The sequence below is a fragment of the Sphaerodactylus townsendi genome, linkage group LG11 (genome assembly GCF_021028975.2).
Source record: "Sphaerodactylus townsendi isolate TG3544 linkage group LG11, MPM_Stown_v2.3, whole genome shotgun sequence".
NCBI classification, from domain to species: domain Eukaryota; kingdom Metazoa; phylum Chordata; class Lepidosauria; order Squamata; family Sphaerodactylidae; genus Sphaerodactylus; species Sphaerodactylus townsendi.
In genome coordinates this window covers 335,240-355,172 of record NC_059435.1, presented here as the reverse complement: position 1 = coordinate 355,172, position 19,933 = coordinate 335,240, and positions in this window count along the sequence as shown.

Genomic DNA, 19,933 nt, shown 5'->3' with positions numbered 1-19,933 from the left:
GGATGCCTTTAGAGACTGCAATGAATCACACTGCTTGGAAAATGTCATACTCCTTAATTTCTATAGGAAGCTGCCTTATATCTAGTCAGATGATTGGTCCACCAATGTGAGTATTCTCTAATCTGACTGGCAGCAGCTCTCCAAGGCTGAGGTCTTTCATATCCTCTTATCCTAATCCTTACTAAAATCTTGGGGATTGAATCGTGGATCTTTCGAATGCTAAGTAGATGTTTTTCCACTGAGCCACAGACATTCCACCTTTTGTGAGTTTATACTTTTTTAAAAAAAATACGCCCAGTTAATTAAATCTGCAATGTCTGATGAGAAGCCGTGCTGGGCAGAAGCTTCCCCTGACATCACCCAGTTCCATACTTTCATACTTTTATAATCTTATCAGTGTATATATATTGTACTGATGCTGCTTATTTTATGAATTCTGTAAATTGTTTTAACTTGTTTTAACTCATTTATTCTGTGTATCGTTGTTTGGCCAATCGTATATGATATTGTGCCTGGCCTTGTGAACACCGCCCAGAGCCCTTCGGGGATGGGCGGTTTATAAATGCGACAAACAAACAAACAAACAAACAGACAGACAGACAGACAGACAGACAGAAAGCAAACAAACAAAAACCAGAAAGCAAACAAACAAACAAACAAACAAACAAGAAAACAGAAAACAAACAAACAAGAGCACTTGGTGGGCACCAGGAAAGTTGTTCACAGACCCTATAGAACCCACAAGCACCATGTTGGAGACCCCAACTAAAAGGGGATGGAGTGTTCCATTCCCTTGTTTTCAGCTACAGATCTGACCACTAAAACCTAACAACGGCCCCACAATGGAGGTGTTATTATTCCAGGGTTGAGACTGAGAAACTTCTGCGAGTCCTCCTGTGTCTTGTGCTTCCGATGGCCTGTTGTTCTAAGCACGGCTGGCTAATCAGGTGGGAAGACTGACCTGCTTAGCTCATATTTCACTTGGTGTCCACAATGGAGCTTGGTGACATGGGGCCAAGCATGGTCTTTAGGAAGGGAAATGGGCCGTGCCAGCAGCAGGATGTCAGGGATCAGCAGGACTGGGCTTGAGGTGGTGATGCCAATGGTCACTATTTGCTCCTGGTTGTGGATCTCTATGGGGTCCCCGCGCTTGCTGATCTGTGGGGCAGGGAAGAGGAAAGGCAGAGCTGAGCAGCTTTCCCGCGCACACAATGTCTAAACCAACCAGCACTTGTTATTGATCTGTGCATTTGGTTCATAACAGACATTTGGTTCATAACAGACACTGGTTCATATGTTGTAAAGGGAGCGGTCTCCAAGAAAACTGTGAATGGTTTGCAAACGAAGAAACATCCACATGCTCAGGGAGAGGATATAATATAATATAATATAATATAATATAATATAATATAATATAATATAATATAATATAATATAATATAATATAATATAATATAATATAATATAATATAATATAATATAATATAATATAATATAATATAATATAATATAAAAGTTTCTTAGGTTACCTAAGTGCCCTCATTGTATGTTTTGTTATTACCTTTATATCCAGTTGAACATTACTTATAACATAATCACAATATATCTTTATGAATAATCTTTATGAACGGTGTATGAATTTTCTATTGACTTTATACTCAAACTAATTGCATATGCCAATTAGTTCATTGCCTTATGTCATTATATATACAGTCCATGTTTCCTAGGCTGGGCTGGCCTCAGATTTTTTAGTATTGGTTTGACTGTATATATTTGCTGATCTGTATAATATAAAAGAGTCACAGCTTTATAATTGATGTGACTGATAATATTTATTTCTTTATTTAAAACACTTGTTAGCCACCTTTCTTCCTTGAGGAGCTCAACAATACTCAGTTTCTCAAGGAATCAAGACTGCAGCTCAGTTTCAATGTGGGAAGGGAAAGAGGACTATTTGGCTGGGAGTAAAGCTTCACTCAGTGGACAGCTGAGGACAGGGGACAGTTCAGAGAAAGCAATAATGCTGAGAGACAGGGAGCCCAGAGGCAAGGAGGGAGGAGGGAGGCGGGCGCAAAGGATGCAGAGGGCTAGGACATGGGAACTTCAGAATGGAGAGAGTACAAGTGTGGCAGAATTGCCCATGAAGCAAAGAGGCAACAGAACATGTTTCTAAATGGGCAATATGGAAAGGGACCTTCTGGAACAGAACCAAGATTGTAGTCAAAGGAAAGACTTTGACAGGGGAATTCTGCTGGGTGTAACAATTGCCGGCTTGCATTTTCTGCATACTTGGAGCAGATCCCCAAGTTACTTAGAGATTCTTTACCTGCACTTGCACCCGTTTTAGAACATTAGTTATCCTCACAGAGGCCAGAATATGGGGCCCCAGGAAGCTGTTGTTTGTCCCACTGGAGAAATGAATATGTAACCCACTGTTTCATGTGTAGCTCGCCTGCCTGCCTGCCTGTCCATCTTTCCGTCTGTCTGTCTTTCCATCTGTCTCTCCCTCCCTCTGTCTGTTCATCTGTCCCCATCCATCCATCCATCCATCCATCCATCCATCCATCCATCCATCCATCCATCCATCCATTCCTCCATCCATTCCTCCATCCATTCCTCCATCCATCCATCCATCCATCCATCCATCCATCCATCCATCCATCCATCCATCCATCCATCCATCCATCCATCCATCCATCCATCCATCCATCCATCCATCCATTCCTCCATCCATTCCTCCATCCATTCCTCCATCCATCCATCCATCCATCCATCCATCCATCCATCCATCCATCCATCCATCCATCCATCCATCCATCCATCCATCCATCCATCCATCCATCCATCCAGCCAGCCAGCCAGCCAGCCAGCCAGCCAGCCAGCCAGCCAGCCAGCCAGCCAGCCAGCCAGCCAGCCAGCCAGCCATTTCCTCGGTGGGGCAAATAGTGGCTCCCTGCAGCTGTTCAGATCAGGAACAGGGTGTCAGAACAAAGCTTCAGTTCCCTTTCCCTGTTCATGGCTGTCATAATCTGAATTGGGGCCCCACTCAGGCCTGAGGATTTGACTGTCTGCTTACATTTATTTGGCATAGGTTGGCTGTTTGTGTGTTTTAGGAATTGCCCCCATTCCTTGGAGATTAGGGAATTTCCTAGCCTGTTGCCAGAAACGAAATCTCATCCTCCTGAAATGGCAAACTTCCCAGACACTTCCCCTCCCCCCTGCTGTCTGGCGTGGCATTTGCTGGTTTGGGGGTAGGAACTCTAGCTTGATAGGACCCAGGGAGGACCTGAAACAGCACAACAAGTAGCTAACGGTGCTTACCTGAACAAAATCACTTTCAAACATTGGGGAATGTCTAAACAGCTCATATTCCCCTTTCTGCAGCTGGCGCTGAAGGGGTCCCATTTGTTTGCTGCAAAAGCTTTTCCCATCCTGGGTTCCAATGCCTGGAAAAGGCATCTTGGGGTGGGCACCAGGACTTGGGAGGGAGGGGAGAAAACAGATATAATCAGAACTTTGGCCTCAATGCTTGTATTTATTAATGCAAACTTGTATGGATCCATTGACAACTATTTTAAAAGTGTGCACGTGAGTGGAGGTGGGGGTTGCACTCCATCTTGAATGCTTTAAATTAAGTTGAGCTTGCTGGGCGGAGGAGAGTCTAAACTTGGTCTGTTTGTTGCTGTGAAGAAAGTTTGTTTTGTGAGAAAACAGCATTAGGTTGGCTCCAGCCAGCATTTCCACTAATGAAAAAGGGAGGAAGGGGTCCCGTCTGGCCCCCAAAGGCTATGCTGGGGATGGTGGAGCCATGTGAGATGGGGGCTGTAAGAAAGAGAGGAAGTGGGTGAAATTCAGCAAAAAAAAAAAAAAGCTTTCTGAAACCAAACTTTCTACTTTTCTCTCCTATTTATTTCGGAAGAGAAATTTCCCATTTAAGGCTCATCCCCCACCCCACCCCCGGACAGCTTCCAAGGCCCTGAGGAGGGTCAGCTACCAACCACTATATCTGGTTTGCCAGAGAGGCTTAGGGAGATGGGGATGTTTCGTCTATAGAAGTGACGGTTAAGCCATGATAGCCATGTTGAAATATTTGAAGGAATGCCATGTCGAAGAGGGAGCAAGCTTGTTTTATGCTGCCACAGAGACTAGGACACGGAGTAATGGATTTAAGGTGCAGGAAAATATATTCCACCTAAACATTAGGAAGAATTTCCTGACCATCAAGGCTGTCCGACAGTGGAATTCACAGCCTTGGAGAGTGGTGGAGTCTAGGGTTGGTCAATACTAAAAAAATTCGGTAAAATTCGGATTTGGGTATTTGGGGGCATAAAATGATTTGTATGCCCGAATCCGAATCATAGCCAATTCGGATATACCCGAAAATTCGGGTAATCCAGTAAATCTGGGTCCGTTTTATTATTTTTTTTGAATTTTGGGTGTTTTTACATCGCTTTGGCCTGTAGGGACGTACTTAAAGTTAGGGAAATTTCAGGATAATATCTGAGACTGTCCTGATAGGTTGATTTCTCCTGTTATGCAGTTGTTCAGGGGGGGCAAAGTTGCTGACACTCGTTAAGTAAGCCCCATCCCCCCATTGTTTCCAATGGGAGCTAACAGAGATGGGGCTACACTTTGAAGGTCCATAACGTTGGACCCCTGAATCCAAACTTCACCAAACTTCTAGTAGCATCATAGGGACAGTACATTTATGATACCCCGAAATTTTGGTGACAGCAGCCCTAAAACTGCACCTCAATAGTTCACCAAAGAAATTTCCAGATTCTGTGCTCTGTAGTGAGTTGCTGGTTCCATTGTAGCTAATAGGAAATTTCTCGGGAGGCTGTGGAGTGCACATTTCTCATGGTAAACCCACAAACTCTTTCAGGGTGTCTCTGTGAGAGTCTCTTCATGACACCATCCAGGCTTGGTGACCGTTGCTTCAAGGGGTTCAATGTTATGGTAGGGTCCATCTCCCACCGCCCCCATAAGCAAAGTTCTCAAACCTGGATGGTGCCATCTAGAGACCTGAAGATACCCTGAACATTTCAGGATCAGCCTTGATAAATGTGCACCACACAGCCTCCACCAGAAATTCCACATTGACAGCAATGCAGAAGTCACTGCAGAAAAAAAGAACCTTAAGTACTTGGTGCCTGTAGGGCACATTTTGCATTACATCAGCACCAAAATATCAGGGTATCATCAGGAGACTGTCCTGATGACACCCCATGCTTGGTGTAGTTTGGTTTAGGGGCCAAAGTGGGGACCCTCAAAATGGTAGCCACCCATCTCCTTTAGTCATTGAAAATAATAGATAGAGGCTCCTTTGAGGGGGTCTGATAACTTGCCTCTCTGAAGAACTGCACTAAACTTGTGTCATTGAATAAAGTCTCCCCGATGACAATTTCGAAATTTCAGGCCACTAGCTTCTAAAAATTCCGGTTTTCATGTTTCAATCATTCCTGCACACATGAAGCCTGCTGGAGTGAGTGAGCGGTGAAACACGAAAACCAAGTATTTAGAAAGAGGACACTAAACTTTCAGGGTAACATCAGGAGACTGTCCCGATGATACCCCCAAAGTTTGGTGTATATTCAGGGAGCCAAAGTTATGGACTCTCAAAGGTGTAGCCCCCATCCCTCTATCAGCTCCCATTGGAAACAATGGGGGATAGTTGCACCCCCCTTTGAGGGTCCATAATTGAACCAAACTGCACCAAACTTGGTGGGCAAACATCAGGACAGCTCAACACCTGATGATACTCTGATATTTGTCGACATCTCAAAATGCGTCTCCCTGTAGGTTCTCATATTTGCTCAAGATTTTCCTTAGGCCTGTAGTGACTTAGCTGTATTGTTAGTCAATGGGGAATTTCTGGTGAGGGCCGTGAGGTGTACATTTGAAGGGAAACACAGCTAGGACTAGAGTTTGATGATGTCATCCAGGTTTGGGGAATTTTGTCAGGGTTTAATTCTATGGACCCAAAAGGGTAGGCCCATCTCCCACTTCCACCTGAAGTAAAGTTCCCCAAACCTGGGATGGTGTCATCCAGAGACTCTCCTGAAGATACCCTGAAAGTTTTGTGGGTTTACTCATGAAAATGTGTGCACTCCACAGCCCCCCCAGAAATTCCCTATTGACAGCAATGCAGCTAAGTCACTGCAGAACAAAGAATCTTGTGCAAAATTCTCTGGGGGTGCCTGCAGGGGGTGCATTTGTAGATGTATCGTTACCATTGAGCCAGTGTATCATCATCAGGAGACTGTCCTGATGATACCTCCAAGTTTGGTGCAGTTTGGTCCTAGGGGGGGGCCAAAGTTAAGGACCCTGGTGCTGGTAGCCCTCATCTCCTTAGTTCCCATTGGAAAGAATGGGATAGGGACACCACTTTGGGGGGGTCCATAAACTTTGGCCCCCACCAAAATGTAACAACTTGAGGGTATCATCAGACAGTCTCCTGGAAGATACCTGAAAATTTGGTGCTGATATGTTTAAAAAATGTCTCCCTGCAGGCCGAAATGTGAAAACACCAAAAAAATAAAAAACGCATTCGAGTTGGTAACTGGAATCCCATGGATTCGGATCTGTTAGGATTCGGACAGCTCAGATTCGGCTCCTGCTCGTCCGAATCCGTCCGAATCCATGCAGATTCGGTAAAAATTCGGATTTGGACTGTCCGAATCTCCAACCCTAGTGGAGTCTCCTTCTTTGGAGGTTTTTAAACAGAGGCTGGATGAACATATGTCGGGAGTGCTTTGATTGTGTGTTCCTGCATGGCAGGGGGTTGGATTGGATGGCCCTGGTGGACCCAGCCTTTTGCTTATCACTGATTAATTGCAATCAGGTTCCAGATGTCTGGTTCTGGGGAAACATCCTCCAGGTGTTTCACTGTGGTTTCTAAGCAGATTGTGAGCCCTGGAACCTCGTCCTTTTTTAGTTTTTAGCCCCCCATGTCACTCACCTGCAGACCCCTAGATTGACTTCCGTGCTGCCTGACTCATGCTGTCAAGCTTCTCAATCTAAGTCAGTTTATGACATCACTATTATTTTTTATGACATCACTATGTGTTTTGACCTTACCTAGATGGCCCAATTCTGTCAGATCTCAGAAGCTAATGGTGGATTCTGCACAGCATAAATATAATGTTTTCAGGATGCTATAAAAAATATATGTCTTGAGATTTTGTGTTCCACCAGCAAGAGAGAACACAAGCGTTGTCAGCCAAAATGAATCTTTTCCCTCACATGCTGCATGGAGCTCTTGTCAGTTTTACAATGGCTCCCACCATTTTGTGTTCTGCAGGGGATTCTCTGTGAAGATTCCCTGTGGAGGTTTCCTCTGCTTGCAGCTCATCCATTTGCTATTTCACTATAAAAAGTAGATGAATAAAGTTTATTTAGCCTAGTGATCTCGTGCATGCATTGTTTTTCCTTTTTTTGTTTTGAGGGGAACTTTTGCAAAGCTGCAACAACACAAACATGTACATTGCAGCTTCTTTAGTCATGTTGCCGTAGTTTCGCACACATCCCCCTTAAAACAACAACAACAACAAAGGAAATAGGATGCATGCACAGGATCACTAGGCTAAACAAACCTTATTCATCCACTTTGTACAGCGAAATAGCAAATGGATGAGCTGCGAGCAGAGGAAACCTCCGTGGGGAATCTCCGCAAAGAATCTCCTACAGCACACAAAATGGCAGGCATGAGCAGCAGAAACAAAAGTAAGAGGTTTGGGCGGGAAAATAAAGTGTTTCCTGTCTACTGGCATTTACTTAGCAGGCAGGACTTGTCCTCAACCTGGGTTGAGAGGAATAAAACGGGCTGAACTCATTTTGGGGAAGAGAGCTGTGTTTAAAAGGGATTAGCTTTAAAAGGGATTCCAGAGAGCAATAATGTGAGACCTTGCATCAGTGGCGTAGTGGTTAAGAGCAAGTGTACTCTAATCTGGAGGAACCGGGTTTGATTCCCCACTCTGCCACCTGAGCTGTGGAGACATATCTGGGGAATTCAGATTAGCCTGTACGTTCCAACACATGCCAGCTGGGTGACCTTGGGCTAGTCACAGCTCTATGGAGCTCTCTCAGTCCTACCTACCTACCTTACAGGGTGTTTGTTGTGAGGGGGGAAGGGCAAGGAGTTTGTAAGGCCCTTTGAGTTTCCTTGTTGATACTGGCTGCTCTCACTGTCTGATACATCCCTGCTTGGTGGAAGCGCTTGGGTTGCAGCCTGTTCTGTTGAAAGAGACTATCCGGTTTGACCAAATGGATGGCAGTCTGATGGGTGGCGGCCCCATTACCTCTTGCACCCCAAAGATTCTGGCCAATTGTTAGGGACATTGGGACCGCCGTAGCTGTCCAAAACATCAAAGGACTTGGGAACCTTTCACACCTCTTTTGAAGAGGTAGACCAGCGCCCGGAGGTTGTTGAGGGGAAGGAAGAGAGGGACATTGCAATAGCAATAACATTTGCATTTCACTCACAGAAAACATCAAGCACAGTCAGCATAATCCTGACATTAGCTTCCTTATTGCCTCATCTCTCAATACCCCGTGATATTAGGTCTGTCTTTGCTTGTGGATCATGATCCGTCAGTGAAATGGTCTCAATGTGTTTTGACCTTGTGAAGACCACATGGGCCCTGATCCCCCAAACACTTACTGCATCTGCCAGAGGGACTCGCTTGCGCTCTGTCCCAACCTTCTGTTAACCCTGAAATTCCCTCACTGTACCAGGTTCTTATGGCAAGTGTTCGAAGAGACTAATGTAATTCCTTGCCGCCCCATCGTGATACTGACCGTAAAATTGAACTGGTCCCTGGATCCCACCTCTGTCTTTATCCCTGAGGCAATTAGCAGGGGCAAATGTATCCAAGTGGCACACATTTAGTCACAGGAAGGGGTGGAAAATCGCCCCACACCCCTCCTCCTTCCCCCGGGTCCTGTGTGGCTGGCGCTCTCCGGGGAATGCCTCTGAGGATGCTTCTGTGCCAACCCCACCGCTGCCTCGTCTGCACACCTTCTGGGTAGTGACCCCACTAGCAGCTCGGTAATCAGAGAGTATGTGAGTAGACTGATGTAAAAGACATTGTAGATTGTTTATTATTGTTTATTATAGTATATTAGCATAAAGAAACGGTACATAAATGCATTATGTCTTCATAGAATACCCATAGGATATCTTCATGAAAGGAACCTTGAGGTTGAGGCACTGAGGAAGATTGAGAAACATGCTGTCTACGTACGAGGCATTCTGCCAACATCAACCCAATTTGCTTGAATGGATTGGAAAACTTGCCAGTGTATATAGGACTTTTCCATTGGACTGCAATAGTAGGAGCAAACTTTGAATGATAAGAAAGATGATTGGACTCTGTATAGTGGGAAGTTTCCTATATATACTAAAGTTGACATTAGAATTTCTATGTGAAATATATGAGAACTTGTGTTATATGAGAATTTGTGTATATGTGAGAATTTGTGTTATGTATAAAGGTTTATGTTATTTGACCTAAATAAGAAATTTAGCCTGTTTTGTGACGTGTTTGTTGATACATGTTGTCAATAGCTCACCATTTCCCCAAAATGTTTGGCTTTAAGTTTGAAGCAGCCGGAGCCCTTCCAGGTTTTACCAAATCCCCCCAAACAGTCTAGTTCGATGGTGAAGAACATTTACCTGGGCTGCAGAAAAGTGTCTAGTGAAGCTGGGAAATATTTCCAGGGGTTATTTAGCTTTCTCACCCCTAATGAATACAATCAAAAGCAGCAAATCCAATTACAGTTTGGAGAACACGGGCATAACTTCACTGATCTTGTTAGGTTTTGTCCACATTGTTAAATTTAATTGAGGAGAATTAATTAGCACTTTGGAGGAAGAATCACATTTTGCAATGCCAGAGCAAAGGCTTAAAATTAAAGCCATTTGTCATGAAGAGTAATTCCCATTTGAGTAGTTGAACACCGCATGAATTGCATGACACCGGCTCAGTTGACAATAGCGCTGATTAATTCATACAAAGAAACACTATATTTATTCATTCATTCATTTATTTATCTATCTAGCAATATTTATGTACACTGGGCTGGGCTGGAAGACTCAGTAGTGAACAGATGGGTCCAAAATATATTTGAACTGAGACAGATTTTTAATTTCCCATTCCAGCTATTTCACTCTAAAAACGTCCCTCATGCAGATGACCTGTGATTTTATGGAGTTGTAGCCTGCAAAAGACTCCCTCCTTGTCCCAGAAAATGCCCGAATCACTAGTTACAAAAGCGAAGCAATAGGAAAGCCATCCAAGCCCCAAGAGCTGATAATGAGCCAGGTGTGGCCTTGAGCTGAAACAGGAAATGCCGGACCCAACAGGGGCCAGGCTGGTCCCTGGGATGCCCCGCCCAGCGGGAGCCAGGCCTGACCATCCCTTGCTAAAATACTTATATAGTTCTGATCCTAAAAATAAAACACTAATACTAGAAATGCAGACTGCACTTACTAACACACACAAATGTGATGACTCTCTTATTTGCTCTCTAAACCTCATTTATATATGACATATATTTATATGTAATGTTATCTCATTTATATAATGAAGCTAATGACTGGACAAATTCAAGATAGCAATTGTCAAGGCATATAGTTCATATCATATGTATTAGGTAATATGCAATATGTTTTTCCCTCCTCTTTCTGCTCTTCTTAATATTATAATAACTTTAGGAAAAATACAACATTTCTTTATAGCTCGACGAATGTGTAATTCATTCAAAATAAAAATATATAATTAAAAAAACCAGATCATTTTATCTTCTTAACCCCATCTCAGCAATTAATTTGATTGCTACTGTTCAATGACTTCTGATGCTACATGTTAGTAAAAGTCCCCATTGCAGTATGTCCTTGTGATGCAGGCTGACATTTCTCTGAACATGCAGCACTTTGGCTCAGAAAAACAGGTGCTTCAAATGTCAAGGGTGCCAAAATGAATACACCTTTAGTACAAATTTACTTTTCATGTAAAAATTGTGGCTCATTACATTACATACAACTGGACTTATCACATACAAAAGATTTTGTCAGCTAACTATAGAATTATGTATCATATTTAGTTTTCTTAGGAGCTGCTCAAAACTGTGGTTTCTATTCTTCCCGTGCTCTTCAAATGGATAAGATCTTTTTTCCTGTCTTAAGGACTGAAAATTGAATATGGTAAATACCATATACAATTTTCGCTCCTTAAGGTGGGAAAATAGATCTCATATATATGTGGTATATTTGAAGGGATGTCATGTTGAAGAAAGAACAAGCTTGTTTTCTGCTGCTCCAGAGACTAGGACAAGGAGTCGTGGGATCCAGGTAAAGGAAAAAAGATTCCACCTAAACATTAGGAAGAATGTCCTGACTCTGAGGGCTGTTTGACAGTGGAATATGCTTTCTTTGGAAGTTTTTAAATGGGGGCTGGATGGCCATCTGTCAGGGGTGCTTTGATTGTGTCTTCCTGCATGGTAGGGGTTGGACTTGATGGCCCCTGTGGGGCGATGCAGGGGCATCTGCTTCAGCCCCATCGGAGTGGCCAGGGAAGGGTGCATTAGGCATCGGGTACACCCTGAATCTACGGGCGCATGCAGTTCCACATTGACCCCTCAGCTTCTGTTGATAAGGGTGAGGGGCACCGGAATGGAACGGTGAGAGCTACTTACCAATGGGGTCATGCCCTTTGCAGGGACCTGGCCCGGGCATCGTTCAAGCCAGGTCATTGCTGTTTTCCGCCAGCCCTACGCTGGAGTCGTACTCTACAGACTCCTATGAGCTGGGATTGTCCAGGTGCAACCCAGCCCTTTTGTCAACCTTGCCCTTCCAGGCCGAAGGCTTGCCCCCTGGCTTCCCCTCCCCACTCTTCGGGTGCCCACCTGTCCCCTTCCCTCTCATGGGACAAGCAGCAGCTAGGAGGCCCTCTCCCCCACAAGTCAGGCACAGCCCGAGGCATCTGCGCCTTTCATATTGGGATTCTTCAAATGGCAGGACGGGGCTTCACCAAAGTGCTGTTTTACCTAGCCTGGGTGGAGAAGCGGCAACAGGGCTGGACCGGCGACGGTAGTTCTGGGCCTTGAACATGCGCACCTCAGTTTCACCTGCTCTCTGGTATCATCCCGCCAGAGTTGGGGGGGGGGTCACTGCCCATTGTGCCCCACTGTGTGATCTCCAGATCAAGGGACTCCTTGTAGAAATGGATCAGCACTGGATCAGACCAGTCGCAGATCTGGCCTGCCAGCTGCTGAAACTCCGAGTTGAAGTCGGCCACCGAGCACGCACCTTGTCAAAGGTTCTTGCAGCTTCCTCTTTGCCCTCTCCTCCTGGAAGGGGTCCTTGAAGCACCTCTGGAGGGCCAACATGAAGCGGGGGAATACCAGGAGTTTGGGCGCCCACCCCTCGTAGAGGCCAATGTACCAGGCCACTGCCTCCCCTTCTAGGAGGGCCCCGACTCCGTGGATCTGTTCAATTTCATCGGTGTAGGATTTGCATATGCACCTCTACCTGTACTAGGAAGTAAAGGAGGGAGTCCGCTTTGCCGTCGAACTGTGCCTTCAGGTTCCACTGCTGCCGTGACTTGCCCCACGGCAGGGGAGGTTGCCTTGGGGACTCAGAGGGCGGCAGCTGCGGGGGCACCTGCTCCTCCGTTCGCCCCGAGTCCCCTGGTCCCTGTAAACCCCGCTGCTGCACCCGCAGCTGCTCTACCTCCTGATGGAGTTCCAGCTCTTCCTCTGACCGAGCGGCCTCCCTGGCACGTAGTACTTCCATGTCCCGAGAGAGCCTCTCCACCTGCCACCGTAGCTCCTCATGTTCCAACGCCAGGCCTCTGCTGCTAGCCGTGGGGCTCGTCCGTAGTCATCCCCGGCCATATCCTCGTCCTCCTCTGGTTCTCGCCAGAACCAAGTCGACTCCTCCCTGGTTGCTGGTGCCACCGTCTGCTTGGTGTATGGGTGGGTGCGGCCAGCCGGCAGACCAAGTCAAGTAGCCTGCCAAGCCAGGGTGAAGCATCATGCTGCAGGCGGGTGGTTGTCCCACCCGGGACTCCTGAAGCCGCCCCCCGTCACCCGTCTGAGCCAGTACGGTCCTCTCCGGGCTCCAGGGTTCATCAACCTCCTTCTGGTCTGCAGGGATGTTGGCATTCCCCGAGCCTGCCATCCCCAGGTCAGTAGGGTGAATGCTCTTCTCTCCTGAGGTCCCATCTATAGCGGGTATGGGATTCAGCGAAGACAGGGAGAAATCATCTAAATGTAAGACTTCAGTCCCGAAATAAAGCAACTGTAGTTTTCAAACTGTAGATTTTATTGTATAACCAAAGCATAACAAAACATAGACCATTTCTGCAGAACACAAATCAGGCTGGATCTTTAATCCTTGATGCCCATGACCCCCCACTGGGCCAAAAGCACCACAGCTGCAGCAAAATAACAAAAGGGGAGAGTAGGAACATTACAACACAATGATCACCGGAAAGGGGCCATCCTAACACCCATGTCCCAGACTCCCACCAATCGCCAAGCATGATTGTCCTATTCAGTTTTCAGCATCGGTGTTTTGGTTGCCAAAGAGGACACTTCCTTCCTTTTTCCGCAGTAGAAAAGCTGGTTGGGTCCATCCCATTATGCTGTCAAGGGAATGGGGATGTGTTGAGTCACTCGAGAATGACACCAGCAATTTTTATAGGGTTGCTGATGCTAGTTCGTGTTCCTAGAAGTTGTAGATCACACTTATCTGTAAGGGCTGAGAAGCAGAAGAAATGGTTTTGCAATTTGAAAGGTATATAGCAGTGTGAAATGTTAGAATTTGCCTCTAACGAAAACAAGGCATATAGATTCACATGTGTGCTGTTGTTTGACAGGGTGGGGGAGGACAGCTCCTCACAGAGCTTGACAGTTGCTTTTATATTAGTCACATATATACAATAGTTGTTACTTTTGTGCTTCAGGATAGAAAGTCATCAACTTGACAAGTATCTATTTGCTGTCATGAATCTTGACATGCATCTTCCAAAATCAAACTGAATCCCAAGTATGTACCAAGGATATATTGCAAGAAGCATGGTCTCAATTATGTTTTCAAGTTGACCTCCTCCTTTGCTTACAAGCTACAAATATGGTTTCAGAAATGACTCCACAATTCTGCACAGAAATAGGCCATTCTGCTGTCGTTCCATTTATCAGCCCTGCTAAATAAACTACCACAGGAACTAGGAAACTGTTAAGATGCTATACAATGGAGCTTGTTATCTTAGAGCAAGGGTGTCCAACTCCAGCTCTTCAGATGTTCATGAACTACAATTCCTATCAGCCTATTGGCCATGCTAGCAGGGGCTGATGGGAATTGTAGTCCATGAACATCTGAAGAGCTGGAGTTGGACACCCTTGTCACTTCTCTCCAGGATGGAAATGAGCCATTGATGAACACTCTTTGTGTTTGGCCAGTTAACCAATTACAAATCCATGTAACAGTTGCATTGTTGAGTCCACATATTTCCAGCTTACTTGCAGGGGCTGCTTGTGGCATAGGAGTTTAAGAGCTCATGTATCTAATCTGGAGGAACCGGGTTGGATTCCCCACTCTGCCGTCTGAGCTGTGGAGGCTTATCTGTGGAATTCAGATTAGCCTGTACACTCCTACACATGCCAACTGGGTGACCTTGGGCTAGTCACAGCTTCTCAGAGCTCTCTCAGCCCCACCTACCTCACAGGGTGTTTGTTGTGAGGGAGGAAGGGCAAGGAGATTGTCAGCCCCTTTGAGTTTCCTGCAGGAGAGAAAGGGGGGATATAAATCCAAACTCCTCCTCCTCCTCCTCCTCTTCCTCCTCCTCCTCCTCCTCCTCCTCTTCTTCTTCTTCTTCTTCTTCTTCTTCTTCTTCTTCTTCTTCTTCTTCTTCTTCTTCTTCTTCTTCTTCTTCTTCTTCTTCTTCTTCTTCTTCTTCTTCTTCTTCTTCTTCTTCTTCTTCTTGTCAAAGACCTAAAATCAAGATATGCTATGTGTAAGGCTGAACACACTCAGACAAACTAACATTAGAAAAGGAACTTAATTGATTTATGTCGCCCTCACTACAGGGTGTCCTCAGTTCCAGTATTTACTTTATTTCTGAAGTCAACAACAACCAGTCAGCTTTCTCCCCCTGTCCAGTCTCTGGCCGCTCATTGGCTGTGAAGCTCCGGTGGGATGTAGCTTCTCAGTTTGCTTCCCCGCTCTTTTTGGAAAAAGGCGGGAGCCAGTGCATGCTGGGAGTTGCAGTCCTGACACTATGTCCACAGCATTTCCTTCATCTATCAATTTGTCACTCTATCAAAAAAAGAGATAAGATTAGTCTAGCATGACTTGTTTTTGATAAACCCATGTTGATTTTCAGTGATAATATTATTCCCTTCCAAGTGCTTGGCTGGTCCAAGTTTTGGCTGGTTCTCAGTTCTTCAGCCTTTATAAGATGAGTCAACTATCTGTTGTTCTGCACTGACATCAATATAATTTTTTTTTTCCAGTTCGTGATAACAACAGCTATGAACTGTGTTTACTAGTTGGATTTCTATCTGCAGCCTTTGAAAATTAGAGGACGTTGTTTGTCCTGTTTTGTGATTAACCTAAAAAGGGAAAAAGGATATGATTTCATAATTTGAATTGGATATCATCACTGTACTGCCTTTACCTGTTAGATTTCTGTCTGCAGACTGAGCAAACCACCCCTCCCCCTTTTTGGTTGTTCTTCATATATGACATGTACCTAGGAAGAAACAGATTACATTACTAGAGCTGGAAATTAATACTGAAACATACCTGTTGAAGTTTTGTCTACAGTTTATAAAGACTTTTTTTTCACCTGTTGGATTTATTTCTGTATTTACAAGCTTAATTATGTTTCTATGTACTTCTTTATGTGTTTAGCTAGAGGTTAAATACGGGTATTCATTTTATTAAGTTATATTGTGTCACACTCTTATATTGTGTTGGTTAGTTGTTATATTTGTTTCATTATGTTCATTCAAACTATCTAACTTTTTTTCTTTTTTGTGCCATTTGTGCAGCTTTGGATCAGATATATATTTCTTTTTAAAGCCAGTCAAACCTGGTTTGTCAGATTCGAATCCACCACTCATGCAGAGGAGCAGGGAATCAAATCCAGTTCACCAGATTAGAATCTGCCACTGTTAACCATTATACCACATTGTCTCTCCGAACAGCTTCAGTTTTCCACCTTTCATCTATTGCTTTGGTATGATTTTCTTCAGACTCCCTTTTTTCTTTAATGACGGCAGTCAATCAACAATCACCAAAAGATTCTCAAGGGAATCACCAAGGGATTCTGCGGCACAACCTGCCAGATTTGCCTACGTGTCGCTGAAGAGAAGTGAAGCCAACTTCCCTTGTCAAAATCAGCAATGGAGGAAATCAAACTAGACTTGACATAAACATGACATAAACATGAACTATTAATTAAATTATTTAAATTTAACCTTCACTTAGTGGGGTTTGTGTTTGGTGACCCCTTTCATTCTAGGTATTTTTGCTGAAGCAAGCATGTTTAGTGAAACTTGTGCTCAGAGACAGTCAATTTGAGACATTCCATCTCTAATTCCCCTGCCTCTTGTTATTGTTAGGTTAAAGGTTTTCCCTCCTTCCACTGGCATCTGTGCTACAAGTGCAGAATGTCAGATCCCAGGCGGAAGGAAGTTTAGTTTTTAGTCATATTTTTCTCATTGGCTAACACTTATCTTAATTAAAGGTCGTCAGCTTACGTGCTTGCTTATTTTGCATACTTTGGTCATGCTAATTTGAATTAACAGTTACTTGTTATATACAATGATGTCAGATTGTCTAAACTTTGGGTTTTTTTGGGGGGGCATGCCTTTAAAGCAGGAGATCTGTACCCTGTGAGATTCTTTTCTGTACAGAACACACACCTATGTTTTTCATCCTGAGGTTTGATTCCCACTTGGACAAAGGAAGCTCAGGATAAAGCCATAATTAGTGTCAGGGTGGTAGAAAATGGCCCCACTGTTGAGGTACTGAGTTAGTAAAATAGAGATCCCCATTCCCTCAAGGACCAGAATATCTCCATGAATTTTTTGCCTGTTTTTTAATGCTTCCTGAACAATTATTTAAAACAGGGGTTGTGGCTCAGTGGAAGAACTTTTGTTCTGCTTGCATAAAGTCCTACGTTCAGTCCCTGGAATCTCGACTTAAAGGGTTCAGGTAGCAGGTAATATGAGAGGCCTCTGCCTGAGATTGTGGAGAGTTGCTGCCGGTCAGAGTGGACAATACTGGCCTTGATAGACCAAGGGCGTGATTCAGCGTCAGGCAGCTTCATTTCTCATAGCAAGGAAAAGGCGCCTGCAGAAATTGGGCCCCGTCCCTTTTCAACTCAACCTTCATTTGTAACCCCTATTATTAAATTTGAATCAACAGAGAACAAAGAGTGATTTTTCATTTGTGGTTAAAAATGTTGGAGGAGCACTTTGAAAAATATTGTAATTAATTTAATTTGTCAACATGAATGGGCTGGTGGGCATTGCCCAATTAAGATCCTGTGTGCTGGCCCGAGGGCTGTTCTCTGAAACATCGTTTTGAGAAGGACTAATGCAATTATGCTTATCTGAATGCTCTAAAGGAGATAGAAGCAAATGCCAATTTTGCTGTTCTGAGTTTTGTGTGAAGTTACACTTTCACACATGAGAGAAAATGTCTAAATCAAAGTGCCTAATAAAAAATTCACTTCAGCCTGTTATCCGCTTATAATAGAAGCTAATAGGTTGCAATACATTGCTTTGAAATTAGAGTGCAGTTTACCAGGAAACTTCCTGCTTTGGTCACTTTGACTAATAGTTCAACTTATCATGCAAGTTATTTTTCTACTCCAAATATCAACAATTAAGTGTCTGAGTTTTCTAGCATGCAAATGTGGCGTCAAACAATCTTTCTCAATGGAAGAAATATCCCTATAAACAACCCCTTCCATCAAATCTGGGCTCTTAGAAAGAGGAGGGCTCAAGTAGCCACTAGCATTTTGCAAGTTAGTTTATGCATTTCATTATAATATAAATGGAAGGAAGAGGTAACAAGCAGATTATCGTTCTAGCTCCTTTTTTTCTTAGATGACCTTCAAAGTGGGAAGGAACGAAGTGCTGCCTTTGGTGTCTTGAAACAAGAGCATGGCTGAATTCATTCAAGTATTGGATCAAACTATGTTTTAACTCTGATGAGCGCAGTTTAACATATATTGTGCGCCCAGACCTATTTGCCTCCGAATGGTATCAACTTCTTAAATCAAAAATCTACTCTCTAGGTTTAATACTTGAAGATCTCTGTATGCTGTCACCCAGAGAGATTCTGCAAACCTTAAAAAGCAGACTTCTAGAACAGGAATACCATATCTTGTTGGACCAAGCAAATAAATCATGCTCACCCCTTTCTGTCGGAATAGTACCAGAACAGGGGCACATAGCCAAATATCTTGAACTATTAACTGAACCCCAACAGAGATGGATTATTACAAGGGCCAGATGCAACACCTTTCCATTGGCCATTACAAAGGGTCGCTACTTATCTATCCCTCTCCAGGATCGGGTCTGTCCACACTGTAAAAACCAAGTGGAGACTCTTGCTCACATTATACTTGACTGTCCAAAATATGTGGGTATTAGGAATTTCTCTCCTGGGCGGGTCTTAGACAAATCTGAAAGAGACTCTGACAACTCTGTTGTGGAGCTTTTGTTAAATAACACAGAGGCCATGTTCTTGGAAAAAGTAGTAAAATTTCTTTTACAAGTGACAGAATTTTCTAAGTAATGTCCAATGCTAGATACAGTTTATCTGTCTGTGTTTTGAATGTACTTTTGATTTGTACTTCAGAAATGTCTGTAATCTCTGGAGCCTATTTTAATATGCCTAATAAAGGTTGTTATATTGATATTGGTGTCTTGATATTTGACACATGGCAATGAATTGGAAGTTTCCAAATCTCAGCATGGTGTGCTGATTAGATGTGGGCTGGCAAGGCCTGAGTTCAAATCCCTGCTCAGCCATGAAGATTGGCTGACTGAGGTCCCAAACCCAGAGACAGGTTGAACTAAAACTTTTTAAAACAAATTTCTCAAATGTGAAAACAAAACTCATCCGGCAAAATTCTTCAGGGAGAATCAAAGAAATGGAACAGACTACAAGGGCCATCAAGTCCAGCCCCCCGCCACGCAGGAATACACCATCAAAGCACCCTTGACAGAAGACCATCCAGTCTCTGTTTAAAGAACTCCAAATAAGGAGACTCCACCACAGGCTGAGGAAGTGGATTCCCCAGTCAAATAATCCCTAATGTTTAGCTGGAAACTCTTTTCCTTTAGCTTGAATCCATTATTGTCTCTGAAGCAGCAGGAGACAAGCTTGCTCCCTCACCACTATGGAGCATATTTCCACAATCTCAAAAGAATGCCAATTTGTTAACATATAGAGTAATTCTGATTTGATGGCAAATAAACCAATTTGCTTGCCAGGGCTAAGGATAAAGGACACTCCATCCCAGCCCCCGATTCTCTTTGGTATTCATTTGGAGGAAAGTTGGGTGTTGGTTGGGTGACCAGAAAACCAATTAGGAATCTGGGTTTTGTTTATGAGCATATGAAAGTTCCCTTCTAATAAGACAGTGACTAGGCCCACCTCATAATGGTGATGGGAAGTGCCATCAAATCAAATCACAGCCTATTTAAAGCAATCTAGTAGGATTTTCAAGACATGAGACATTCAGAGGTGGTTTGTCATTGCCTGCTTTTGCGTAGCAACGCTGGTATTTCTTGGTGGTTTCCCATCCAAATAACAACCAGGGCCAACCCTGCTTAGGTTCTGGGATCTGATGAGATCAGGTTAGCGTGGGCCATCCAGGTCAAGACGTACCTAACTTGGTGGTAA